This window comes from Hyperolius riggenbachi, chromosome 2 (genome assembly GCF_040937935.1).
Source record: "Hyperolius riggenbachi isolate aHypRig1 chromosome 2, aHypRig1.pri, whole genome shotgun sequence".
In the NCBI taxonomy this organism is placed as follows: Eukaryota; Metazoa; Chordata; class Amphibia; order Anura; family Hyperoliidae; genus Hyperolius; species Hyperolius riggenbachi.
Window position 1 is genome coordinate 535,452,482 of NC_090647.1, and position 14,203 is coordinate 535,466,684.

Here is a 14,203-nt window from a genome sequence, read left to right on the forward strand (position 1 = left end):
AGGAGGTGATGATGAAGCGGACAGTTCTGTAAGTTACTTCCCAGGGAAGCTGGCCATTGTAATGTGTGTGATCTCTCCTGCCTGAGGATCCTCCATGTACTCTGCAAGGAACAGTGGGGGCTGGTGACGTGTTACAGCTCTGACCTCACAACTCTGCACAACTTTCCAGCTGATCACAGAGCCAAAGCTGGTGAGTACCATCTCTAGATCTATACTACTATAGAGACCAGTGCTTGCCTGTTACAAGCTTACAGTTAGCAGATTCAGCTGATCATGTTCAGTGTGTGATATAAAGAGTACCTCTCCTGTTACTTAAAGGGACCCTGAGCAGTGCATAAAAATGGAAATCTGAATTTACCTGGGTCTTCCTCCAGCCCCCTGTAGCCTGCGAGGTCCCTCAGTGTCCTCTGGGACCCCTCCGGGCTCCCGCTGGCAGCTACGTGAGCGTTCTGCGCAAGCATGGTTCTAAAAAGACTGAACCGCGTTTTCGCAGAATGCTCATGTCGACAGGCGCGTGATGCAGCTGGGCACGCAGACGCCTAGTGGGAGCACGAAGGGGACGCCAAGGGACCACGCTGGCTATGGGGGGCTGGAGGTAGCCCCAGGTAAGTTAAGATTTACATTTTTATGCTCTACTTAGGGTGCCTTTAATTGGGGCTTATTCCAGGCCTCCCCAGGCTTACAAGTCTCTCGCTGTCCTCCTATAGCACTCCGTTGATCAGCTATAACCCTTTGAATGACCGCCTGTTGTTGCAGGCCACTGTGCAGAGTGCACAGCGCTTGTCTACTTTAGGGGACCCAGCAGGGAACCTCATTGGGAAGTTCAGCTAATGTGATTGGGTGGACGGCACCCTCTCTAACTGCCAGGTTTCTGGTAGGTTGGAGTAAACTAAGCCCACACTATTCAGCCAGTCGCAACACTTTGTGCTGTAGGAGGGTGCTGTGACTGGAGAACTGTTCTCTGGGAGGTTTCCTACTGGGTCCCCTAAAGTAGACTAGCGCAGAGCGCACTTCTTTGCTTGCGCTCTCATAGCCGGGAACGTTCTGCGCATGAGCCGGCGGACTTTCAGAGGGGCTCGACTGATCATCGGGAGGACAGAGAGGGACCCGTAAGGCTTTGAAGTGCTGGAAGAAGCCCGATGTAAGTAAATAGAACTCTTTCCCCCGTGACAGGTACACTTTAAAGTGCCCATTGATGGTGCAATTTTTAGTGAACAATCGTATTCCTTAAAGTGAATCTGAGGCAGATGAAATTTAAAAAGTTAGCTACTTATCTATGAAGCCTCTGGATCCTCCTCCTTTTATATTGCGACTGTGGCCCCCTTTGTGCATAAGCGCGGGCAAACTGCGCCTTCACCAGTACGGCCGCACCTGAGCAGTAGCACAGAGCCAATCGTGGATGAGCAGCTTTGGCTTACTGCACAGGTGCGGACGTAGTCGCATAGATGCAGTACGGCTGCACACATACATGGAGGGGAGCGTGATTATGAGAACTTATCCGACAAGCTCTATCTAACAGCTGCTGATCCACTGCTGATCAGTATCTTCCGTCACTGCAGTCGACCAATTTCGGTCAAAAATAATCCGATGAGCAATCAGGCCAGTAGGCTGAGGCACCGATATCTAGCAGATTCAGTCAGACCGATCAAATCTGCTGGGAATCGTTGGGAAAATTTGATACGTAAATGGCCACCTTTACTGTGGAGCTCCCATTTTCCCCTACATGACACTTAAACTTTGGAAGAATGATGAAAGTGTAGAATGATGATCTTTGGAAAAGAACGACCAACTGGAGCAGTGAAGTGTCCTCTCAGATGGTTTGTTATAGTTCCATTCGGGGTCCAGAGCATTTCTACCATAGGCTTCTCTGGAAGAATTGTGCTGGTCGGGAATTTGCTTTTGTGTTCTGGGGAGAGCAAAGGACTAGACAAGTGACTGATAACAGGCGGTTTGTGTGATCCATGCTGCAGATCAACTCACATGACTGTTGGGCTGATATCGTGCAGTTGACCATGTGTGTACAACGTCGTTTTGAACAAGGCCATCCCATGCAGTCTGTAGTTCTGCTTGCGTGCGCAGTATATTAATGAATTGGTCGTTCGATTGGTTGATTTGCAGAAAATACAAGTCGTGTAAAAGGTTTGTCATTGGGTCGGTCATGCTGTGGTGTTGGCCGTGCACTTTGTTGAACATGTGTACGTACCTTAAGATATCAGAGAGTGGTTAATGTTTAGGAGGTAGGTTAAAGAGGAACTCCAGTGAAAATGTGCTTCATTTTTACAATAATTATGTATAAATGATTTAGTCAGTGTTTGCCCATTGTAAAACCTTTCCTCTCCCTGATTTACATTGTGACATTTATCACGTGGTGACATTTTTACTGCTGGTAGGTGATGTCAGTGGAAGGAGATGCTGCTTGCTTTTTTGGAAGTTGGAAACAGCTGTAAACAGCTGTTATTTCCCACAATGCAACAAGACTCCCACAGTGTGATGTCAGAACCATGGTCCTGACATCACACTGTGGGAGGGGTTTCCCCACAATATCAGCCATACAGAGCCCCTGTTTGTGAAAAGGAGTATATTTCTCATGGGAAAGGGGGTATCAGCTATCGATTTGGATGAAGTTCAATTCTTGCTTACAGAAGTGTAGACATCAGAAAGAGATGAATGCTTAGGAGGAAGTCTAGGGCTAGGCTTCATGAATTGGTTAACCTTAAGGAGGTAAGTTAGGGCTAGGCATCATGAAGGTAGGTCAGGTTTAGACAGGAGAAGGGGTAGGTTAAGGTTAGGCATCAAGGTAGCAGTTTTTGACACATTTGTCTAATTATTTCTATAGAAAAGAGAGACAGCAAATTTTTGCAAGTGGCAGGATCTTGCTAGACCACCTGGTAAAAGTATCGCCTTGCATCTGGGAGGATCACCACTGATCTTGGGGCTCAGAGCTGTAAGGGAGTCCCAACTACTAACCTCCCCTTCCTGCAATAAAGGGGACCATACTTCAGCTCAGGTGTTTATGTGGCTACACTTGTTCTGGGTGTGAAGATCACGATGGCCACGTTTGTTTTAGGACCCTTGCAAGATGGGCCATTGGGCTGTGAGGGGCACCAAAGTGGAAGCAAGGGAAGGGGTGTGAAAATTTAGGGGTCCTGTCAAAGTTTTGCTGAGGGGCCACATGATTTGTAGTTCTGCCCCTGCATGGATCCAATCCTTTTATTAGATCTAAAGAGCCACTGAACGATCAGAACACGTATGATCAGCACATGACATCAGATGTAGCGAGACACGATTTCTCCAGTAGTCACTCCCGGGATATTGTGATCGGCTATAGATGCAGCTGTATGGATGGACGCGTGGCTGTGTTCTCGCTGTACTTGTCAGTGTCAGGCGATGAGCTCAGTCACGTACGTGATGCCGGTGAAGGAACCTCCCTGTGGTTGTAGCTCAGCCGGCCTCCACTCAGTAAACTTTCTCAGAGTTTTCCTGGTGACTGGTGGAAAGTTTAGCGAGGCAGGAGAGCTCTGTACAGTCAGGAGGAGGATGTGTACTCATGATGACTATTCCCTTTCCTCTAAGCTGCCCGGACATCATCTGCTGCTTGCTACACTCAAGTGCTGGCTAGGTCTTTCAAGTGTACCTGTGACTTTTAAAGTGTACCTGAGCCAAAGCTCGGGTAAACAATCGGATACTTACAAGGGCGTAACAATAGCCATAGCATAAATAGCCGCTGCTAGGGGGCCCAAGTCGTACTTGATGTATTCACCATTAACATTCTTGTGTTCCTACAACCTATAATTTTTTTCTAAGTGCCCATGGTCTATATGCAGTGTAGATCGCATGAAAAAAATTGCCAAATTAACTCATATCCATAGGGTGGGGTTAGGGTTAGGGAGTGCCTACATCTTATGGCCCCATGAAAGTTTTGCTATGGTGCCCCACAATGTCTAGTGACGCCATTGGATACTTAGCTAAGAAGAGGGAAGCCCCTGGGCCCTAATGAGGCTTCCCTTGCTGTCCTCTGGTCCCCCGTTGCCGAGTGTGGCCCCTCCAAAGATTATGGACAAGGGCTCATCGGTAATCTTATCAGGCTGCCCTCCTTTTTAAGCACGAGAGCAGCTATACTGTCCCTGCACGAGTATGGCCGTCCCTGCGCCGTTGCGTAGTTAGATGGAGCCGCTTGTGCGAGAGTGGCTCTGCACTACTGCGCATGTGTCAGAAGAGGAATGCAGCCAGATCAGATGGAGCGTCCCAGGCAGCGAAGGACTGAAGGACAGTGAGGGATGCCTCATTGGGACCCAGAGTCCCTACCAATCAGTCCCTGCCCCATGTTTTAGCACCAGAGCTCTCCTATTTTCACCATTGCCGCTAATATGACTCTGAATTGTGAGTCTGCGGCAGTGTGTTAGGCGCCAGCTCTCGGGACAAGATTATCCAAACAGGGGAAAGAAATGTAATTTTTATTGTGTGATTGCATTTCTCCAGCGATTTTTTTTTTTAACCACATTTGCGGTATGGATGAGCTCAGCTCGTCCAGTACCGCCAGGCTAAATATCTCAGCCCCTGGTGGGTCTTTTTTGACAATTTTTTGTTGAAAACACGCAGCTAGCACTTTGCTAGCTGCGGGTTTTACTCTATCGCCGGCGATCCGCCGCTACGCGCCGCGAAAGAGGGCCCCCCAAGACCCATTTCGCAGCCTGGCCAATCACCGCCAGGCTGCGCTAAGGGGTGGATCGGGACGTCATGATGTCAATGACGTCATTTCGATCGTCGCCAGCGGGATTTCCTGTTGGGTATGGTCGCCGGCAGCAATCGGAGGGGTGGGAGGGATAGCGCAGGGAGGGGGGAATCATGTAGCTAGCGCTAGGCTAGCTACATGATAGAACAAAAAAAGTGAAAAAAACCCACCCGCGGCCGAGCGCTGCAAAACAATTAAACACCAGGGTGGTTAATTAGAAGAAAAAAGTGTAAAGAGAGAAATCGAAGTTTGCCTTTTTTTTTTGCGCTCACATTGATTTTAACTGGAGTAATCCAGTGCAAAAGGCGCAACGCAGTTTCTGTTTTACCGCCAGCGATTGGCCAAACACATACATTCCAACAATCAAGTCGGGACACTTGCAGTGGATAAGGACCCTTAGGCTAAATACACACGATGCAATTTCCCGTTCTGATTGGCGGGAATTGGACGATTATTTCGGACATGTCTGATCTTCTCCTGTTTGATAACGGGATTGATTTTGTGCAGTTATCATGGCAGTGACGTTATCATCAGCAGATCCTGCATTTACCGAATTTCAGATGTGTGATTCAGACACTACTGCAGCCAAAGATATCAGCAGGACTGCCAAGCAACTGGCATTGTTTAAAAGAAAATGAATATGTCAGCCTCCATATCCCTCTCAGATCAGTTGCCCTTTAAGGAGGGAGATTTAGGATTGGCAAGGGGAAGGATGTTTTTGTTCAGAGAGTTTGATTAGCATTAGCTGAACAACAAGGGAGAGACGACGCTGCCAAAAAACAGCAAAAACTGTAAACAACAAGGAGACACATAACTAAACCGAGTCACTCCAAATCTACGCAAACTCCTTAAAGTGACCCTGAAATAATCGTGAATACTGTAATAATCTACATGATCTGAGTGTGCTTATACTGAAAAATACATATCTAACTACCTAATAAACAGACCAGAGGTCTGGAACAGATGTACTGTAAGCAGGAGTGAGTTTCTGTTGATCAGCATCCATCACATTAAAGAAAACCCGAGGTGTGTTTAAAGAATGTTATCTGCATACAGAGGCTGGATCTGCCTATACAGCCCATCCTCTGTTGCTATCCCAAACCCCCCTAAGGTCCCCCTGCACTCTGCAATCCCCATAAATCGAGGCTGTATTTACATCTGTAGTGTCAGTCTCAGCTGCTCCCCTGCCTCCTGCATAGCTCCGGTCCCTGCCCCCATCCCTTCCCTCCAATCAGCAGGGAGGGAAGGGATGCAGGCGGGGACTGGAGTTCTGCAGGAGGCGGGGAGAGCAGCAGACTGACACTATAGAGATAAACACAACCAGCTCTGCCAAGCTGTTTGTCAGCAGCGTGGCTGTGATTTATGAGGGATTGCAGAGTGCAGGGGGACCTTAGTGGGGTTTGGGATAGCAACAGAGGCTGGGCTGTATAGGCAGATCCAGCCTCTGTATGCAGATAACATTCTTCAAACCCACCTCGGGTTCTCTTTAAAGGACCAGTGCAAAGGCTTCAAAAGGTCAAAGGGGAGGGCCTAGCTCCTGACACTGGAACATTTTCTCCTGACATTCTTACCAACAACAGGACTTTGTCGGGGTGTAGCTGTGGATCATAACATCATTTTATCGCACAGTTTTCACTGAAAGGAGCCTCTGATTATGTGGTTACCATATTCTGCTCAGTTTACCGTATTTTCTGGAATATAAGACACACTTTTTCTCCCCCAAAAGTGGGGTTAAAAATATTGTATATTCCGGCATATAAGATGACTGGGCGTATAAAACGACCCTTCAACTTTTCCAGTTAAAGTATAGATTTTGGGATATACCCGCCGTATAAGACTACCTCTCTTCCAACGCACACCAAATAAAAATGTAAAAAAATCATATGCTGGTGCTGTGTATGAACAGATACTGGGGCTGTACTGTATGTGGTACCCAGTATATAACAGTATATAGGCGATTGATTGACTGGTTGGATTGGTCAACTCTCCTTGTCTCCCTGTTTATCAGAGCGGTATGGAAGAATAGATCGCGCTGTGCCCATAAAACACGCCTCTTTTACCCTTCTGGCCCACCCTTGTATCCTATTTATCTCCTTCTCTGCCTCTCAGATCTCGCACATGTGCGCCTGCGCCGCTTCACTACAGTCCTCAGCAGCGAGATCTGAGAGTCTGTAACAGGATAGGGCATATCACCCGGCATCAATGACACCCGGCGTATAAGACGACCCCTGACTGTTCAGAAGATTTTCAAGGGTTAAAAAGTAGTCTTATACGCCAGAATATACAATATACAGTGCATGCATCTTCTATGCTTCCTTTAGATGCCGGCCAATCATGTCAGGGCGCTGTCAATCATGGCCGCTGCAGCGGCCAGACACGCTAACCCTTGCCGTTACTCTTCCTCCTGGACTGATGCTTCCAGGTACAGCCCGGCTGTGTGTGCGTTCCACCAAGTTCTCTCCTCTCCCCTGCCAGAGGGCTGGCTCGCTCTTCCTGAAACATGCCCATTTTGAGTCGCTGTCATGTGCTGTCAGTCATGGACAGACGCGATGACCCCTGCCATCCACCGCACCAGCGGGATCGCCCACTCTTCCTTCTGGCGTCTGCCTCCATATTTCCTTTTCAGACACTGCCAGCCAATCAGGTGGGGGCCGATGGTCTTGAAGGCGGGACCAGGCTCTGCCAATCTGGCCAATCTCTGCACTCGCTGATCTCAGCTCTTTTTTCCCCCTGATTTTTGTCCACAAAACTTAGGTGTGTCTAATGGTCCAGAGCATCTTATGGTGCAAAAAATACGGTATATTGCACAGGAACACTTCAGAGTCTCTTAAAGGTAGTCATAATCTTCATAAAGGTGGTCATCAACAAAACAATCCCATGGCATCTACCGGCCCCCCGCAGACGTCCTATGCCCGTGTGCATCCTCGATCACGATGCCGTCCTTGGCATGCGCAGTACGTGTACGTGGGAACGCATACTGTGCAAAACGTGTACAAGTGTACACGTACTGTGCAGGACAACTACGGCGACTTGATCGTGAGTGAGGACGCGCGCGGCCATGGCTGTGCATGCACAGTGGCCCATCAGTTAGCAAAATCAAAGAGAAGTCCCAGGTAAGTGAAACTCTTTTTATACTTTCAGTTAGGTTCACTTTAACATTATGTGACAAAAACAATTCCCTAATCAAAATAATGGATGAGGACTAATCCAGATTTTACTAAGTTATCAGCAAAGCAATTAAATATGCCTGAAAATGCATAATATGGTTGATGCGTGTGTGGCCGAGCGCATGGGCAGTTTGAGAGATTGTTCTACCCTCCACCCCTCTTCTCCTAGCATGAGGCAAAAAGTTTTAAAATACGGTACATGTAGCCACCCTGCCAAAATGGCTATTCAGTAACTGTATAAAGTTTATTCTCTGTGTAATCATATCTGGGATTTGTACTTCTATGAAATCAGCTCTGAAACAGTTAATTGCATAGTTTGCTGTTTGTGGTTTTCCCTCCTACATCTAGGTGTACCAATAGGAGAGCTGTCAGGCTTGCCTGGTCACCTGCTATGAGTCGGGCTGTATGCCCATATGACTGATATGTAGTAGAAAAATTATGTGGCATTATGTCACATGCCTTGAGAAAGGGGGACCCTGTGTGGCCCCTCAAACTATTGTCGGATATATATGTGAAATAGTGCACAATAAATGTGCGTTGCATTATAATCGAGACTGGTGTGCTGTTGTATCCTACAGCCATATGACTGATCTATATCCCAGCCCTAACGCCTGCAGAAACTCTTGCCTAATACAAACTACAATACCCTGCAGGCAGATGTAGCATACAACCTGGCAGACAGCAAACACCAAACACAGCAATGAGCTATTCTAACACAGAATACTGAATAGTCACCTGAGGCCTATAGGCTGAGGCAATACAGATGATGGCAAGATAGCTGGTAATGGCTGAAGTATAATCACTAGACAGATGCGTGGTCAATCAAGCCAGAGTCAGTCCAGGCAGTGTTCATGCGAATCCTTTAACAAGCCGAGGTCGGTAACAGATAAACCAATAGAGAAGCGTGGTCAGGTTCAAGCCGGGTCGGTAACGGAAAAGCAATCTGGAAGGAGCTTAGTCAAGAGACAGACACAAGTCGGCAGCAAGAGAAGCACTTGGTGTGAGCGCAATCTCAGCAACAAGCCCAGCATAGGCTATCACGGGCCCAGATGGAGTGCTCACCAGGTTCAAATACAAGGCCTGACCAATCGGAGCTAATTAGCTGACACGCAGGGAGACACGTGCCTATTATTTATGTAGACAGAGCGCGCCTTGCACGCATGTGAGTCAGCGGCAGGGACGGCAACAACCGCGAGTCAGCGTTAGGGCCATCGGTGGCGGCCTGCCGACTCCTTACAAGGGCAGCTTTTATACTGTGGAGAGAGAAAGTCTTAGCTCTGAGAACAGAGCATTTGCTAGAAACTGGGGAGAGAGAACTGGCTGTAAAGAGATCTGGGGAATTACACAGTGTTCCACACACAGGACTGGACTGTCTAGAAGAACTGGTAGAGCTCTACAGAGAAGTGCTTTACTCAGAGCTGCTAAACTATCTGGAGGTGAAATCCTTTCTCCACAATGTCCTGTGACTGCATCCTTTCTGAAGGAGTGTGACAGACTACTTCACGTGGCTGATTTATTCTGCCTCTATTGAAAGAACCGTAGGCAAGTTACTTTATTACTACAGTGACCGGCTGATAGTGAATCCAGTTTATTGGTATGTCTTATCATCTGCCTGCATTAAAGCTCTGCAGATTCACAGAGCCAGCTTTGAGTGAGTGATTCCTGGTGAATTGTGACTTTCACATGGATAGGCCTCCCAACGCAGTTTCTAGTTAGGACTAGAGACAAAAACACATCGGCCTAACAATCTGCTCTGGGGTGTCTAGGCCTATCAGAATGGGATCATTCATATATATCGAATAATTCAGCTTGTGTCATCTTACTGCTGCTGCTCTCCTGAGTGAAACTTTCCCCTACACCCTTGTGGATTACAAATACTGTTTAATATATAAGCTCCAACTGCCGGCCTACTACTTAGATTAACATTGGCCAATGTTTAGGGAAATTAGCTTAAATGTGATGAGATTGATTATAATAGTCTATTTATACATTTATCATTTATAGTGCACTTAACTACCTGGCGACTGCCCCACGCCAATGGGCGTGGCAGCGGTGGCAGCCCCAGGACCGCCTAACGCCAATTGGCATCAAGTCCTGGGGCTGCAGTTTGCAAGAGATCGCACGCACCCTGCACGCACATCTCCTGCTTGAGGGGCGGAGCTCCACCCCGCCTTCAGTCTCCGAGCGTCCGTATAATTACCATGTTCAGCGCTGCGATCAGATACAAATATTTATTTAAAAAAAATAAACATGGGGGCGATCAGACCCCACCAACAGAGAGCTGGTTTGGTGGGAGAAAAGGGGGGGGGGGATCACTAGTGAGCTGTGTTGTGCGGCCCTGCAGCTTGGCCTTAAAGCTGCAGTGGCCAATTTAATAAAAATAGCCTGTTCTTTAGGGGGGTTTAGCACTGTGGTCCTGAAGTGGTTAATGAACTTAACATAACTACACCTACGGGTGCGCTATAAACATCTGTATGGGAGTGTTCTCTACCTCCCCCTCTCAGCTGACTGCTTTTTTCTTCCTGGTTTATGTAAGCTCCATGTCATATCACAAGTCCAGCAGATAAGAGTCCCTGGCCCGTATGCAATTCACTTTTTCACCTGAGTTATCTCCTAGGACAGTGATCTGCAAACTTGGCTCACCAGCTGTTAAGGAACTACAAGTCCCACAATGCATTTGCCTTCATAAATCATGACTGTGGCTGTCAGACTCCTGCAATGCATTGTGGGACTTGTAGTTCCTTAACAGCTGGAGAGCCAAGTTTGTCTATCACTGTCCTAGGAGATAATTTTCATCTTCTCTAACTTTTCAGCATTTTACAATTAAAAAAGTACCCAAGAGTTGGTGAAAAAGTACTACCAGATTTATTCTTAGTATTTTCTTGCTTGCTGGCGGCTTAAAATGCATTTTATTTACAAGCTGTGAAAATATCACCCAGGAGAAAAGGTGAATTAAATATGGGCTTGAGAGAGATAACACTCACATGTAACGTAATGCCTAGTACACACGATGCAATTTTCTGTCAGATTGACGATTGAATTGATTATTTATGTCAAGTCCGATCACTTTTATACAATATTGATCAGAAAAACGATTGAAAATCAGATCGAACCTGTTGGAAATATTCGGTTCAACTGTCAATCGTGTGTACCAGGTATAAAGGACACCTGAAGTGAGAGGTATATGGAGGCTGCCATATTTACTTTATTTTAAAGGATACCCTAACTGAAATGTGACATAATGAGATAGACATGTGTATGTACAGTGCCTAGCACACAAATAACTATGCTGTGTTCCTTTTTTTCTTTCTCTGCCTGAAAGAGTTAAATATAAGGTATGCAAGTGGCTGACTCAGTCCTGACTCAGACAGGAAGTGACTACAGTGTGACCCTCACTGATGAGAAATTCCCCTTTTTTACCTCTTTCTTGCTCTCAGAAGCTATTTTCTGCTAGGAAAGTGTTTTATAGTTGGAATTTCTTATCAGTGAGGGTCACACTGTAGTCACTTCCTGTCTGAGTCAGGACTGAGTCAGCCACTTGCATACCTTATATTTAACTCTTTCAGGCAGAGAAAGAAAAAAAGGAACACAGCCTAGTTATTTGTGTGCTAGGCACTGTACATACACATGTCTATCTCATTATGCCACATTTCAGTTCGGGTATCCTTTAAGCAATACCAGTTGCCTGGCAGCCCTGCTGAGCTATTTGGCTCCTGTAGTGTTTGAATCACACCAGAATGATCACACTGCTATTGATCAACTGATATTGCTTAAAGAAAACCTGTAACGACAAAAAGTTCCTCTGGGGGGTACTCACCTCGGGTGGGGGAAGCCTCCGGATCCTATCGAGTCTTCCTCCGTCCTCCTGTGTCCTACAGCGGTCTCGCTCTGGCCCTCCGAATGGCGGGGATGTAAATATTTACCTTCCCGGCTCCAGCGCAGGCGCAGTATCAGCTCTACGCTCGGAGATAGGTGGAAATAGCCGATCGCTGATGGGACGCTCTACTGCGCAGGCGCAAGTCTCCTGCGCCTGCTCAGTAGAGTGGACCCGACAGAGATCGGCTGTTTCCGCCTATCTCTGTGCTGAGAGCCGCAACAGCGCCCCCGCTGGAGCTGGGAAGGTAAATAAATGTAGCTTGTCAGGCTTGTCGAGCCAGGATCGCGAGTGACTTCGGGGGAGCCAGCGATGGACTGCCTGCAGCTACAGCGGAGGGTGAAGCCTCATTGGGAACCTTAGGCTTCCCCCTACTGAGGTGAGTACCCCCCAGGGGAACTTTTTTTTGTTACAGGTTCTCTTTAAATGGAAATAAATATGGCATCCTCCATATTCCTCTCACCTCTGGTGTCCTTTAAATACAGACACATATACCTTACTCAGGTCTTATGGCTAAGATAGGTACAGTGGAGGCACCAATTATGTGTACGTATCCCCAGAACCTGTATAACTCAGATATGTCAATATTTAAAGAGACGATTTGGTCGCCCTGGTTTGATCAAACATTAACTGAGAAAGACTAAAGACAAATATCAGCCTGACAGGCGGGGATAGATTCCATATGCCTCTTACCTTATATTTCCATTACAGTCCACCCTGCCAGGGCATGCAGAATAACAGGCTCACACATTGATGTCATGTGATCCATACACAGCAGTATAGAAATGCACTGTGCTGTGTTGGGTGGATTGGCAACTGAATGCAAGTTTCTGGCCTTAATGGCCTTTTCACAATGGGTGCTTTCTCAGGAAGCTGTTATCCTTACATCACCACCACCACCAACCAGTGGCGGCTCCAGCTCCAATTATTATTATTTATTTATTGGGGGGGGGGGGGGGTCACAAAGGGGGCACGATGGCTGACTGGTGGGGCCCACTTGGGTGATTAAAATTGATGTTTGTATGTCAAGCTTTAGATATTTTTTGCCTAGCTCATGAGATAAAATTAAGGCTAACTACTTCGACAATGATTGCAGCCAAATGTAAACATCACAAACAGAACTCAGAGGCTTTTGAGCAGGGCCAATTATCCAAATGATGGTGCTTTTATTGAAGAAAAGTTACCTACAGATGTACTTGGCTAGTTGCCTGGCACGCTTTAATCCTGACTTGCTGGCAAGCTGATCCTGTGCGGACAGACCACAGACAAATCATTCCAGCCCCCAAACTGTGGCTCTGCAAGCAATGGGATGGGGAAGAGGCAAGAGGGAGGGAAATACTGTGTGTGTAATTCCTTATCTTAGTAGATAAGCATTGCTGGAGACTAGAGCCTGTATTTTACAGACAAGAAGTTGTGAATCAGGATTATGCTGTTTTTTACAGATCCTATCCTGTTCACTGTACGCTGCTGCCTTATCTGTAAAGGTGGCCGCATATTTCAATAGATAAGAAATTAGATACAAAATTAATATCAAATCTAATGAAAACCTATTGAAATTATATTTTTCAATTAATATTACTATTATATTATTGGTTCTTTATTGAGTAGATCTAGGAGTGCAGCTTTGTATTGCAGCCTCAGTAGTGAGACTTATATTATTATTTATTGTTATTATTAAGAATTTATATAGCGCCGACATCTTCAGCAGCGCTGTACAGAGTAGATTATCTTGTCACTTAAAGTGGACCCAAACCAAACAATTTTTTAATTCAAAATATTTAGTTGCACCACTCTGACACATACAAATATAAACACTCCTTCAAGCCTATGAGCATTTCAGTGCATGCTTCTCACCCTTCTCTTTTCATAGCTAGGGTTATACAGGTGGCAGCCATTAGAAATTCCTCCATTGCCGGACACCACCTACTCCACCAGTCTGCCGGATTCTGTCCCGGCAATATGAAAGGAAGGGAGGGGTTCCTCCAATAAATGTAAAATATTTTATATTTGTCATCATGCAACTGAAATAAGGCTGCTATTTATTATTATAAGTTAGAAAATAGATTTTATTTCTGAAATCTTGTATTTTTAATTTGGGTCCACTTTAACTGTACCTCAGAGTGGCTTCCAATCGAATCCCTACCATAGTCCTATGTCTATGTATGTATGGATCGTGTAGTGAAATGTATCGTGTAGTGTATGTATTGTAGTCTAGGGTCAATTTTAGGAGGCAGCCAATTAACTTATGTCTATGTTTTGGGGATGTGGGAGGAAACCGGAGTGCCCGGAGGAAACCCACACAGACACGGGAAGAACATACAAACTCTGTGCAAATAGTTCCCTTGCTGGGATACAAACCAGGAACCCAGCACTTGCAAGAGAAAATAAGTTGTGGTAGAAGATCCATGATGATGTATATTAAAAACAGTA

General features: G+C 46.3%; 1 protein-coding gene across 1 annotated transcript in view; it reads left to right on the top strand.

The window, feature by feature from the left end:
- TMEM45A (transmembrane protein 45A) overlaps positions 1-14,203 on the top strand; it is a 66,017-nt gene continuing 51,814 nt past the window's right edge. Inside the window, exon 1 of the mRNA XM_068270700.1 lies at positions 1-190. The gene's annotated coding sequence lies outside the window, so the exon portion shown is untranslated. The remainder of the gene's footprint in view (positions 191-14,203) is intronic.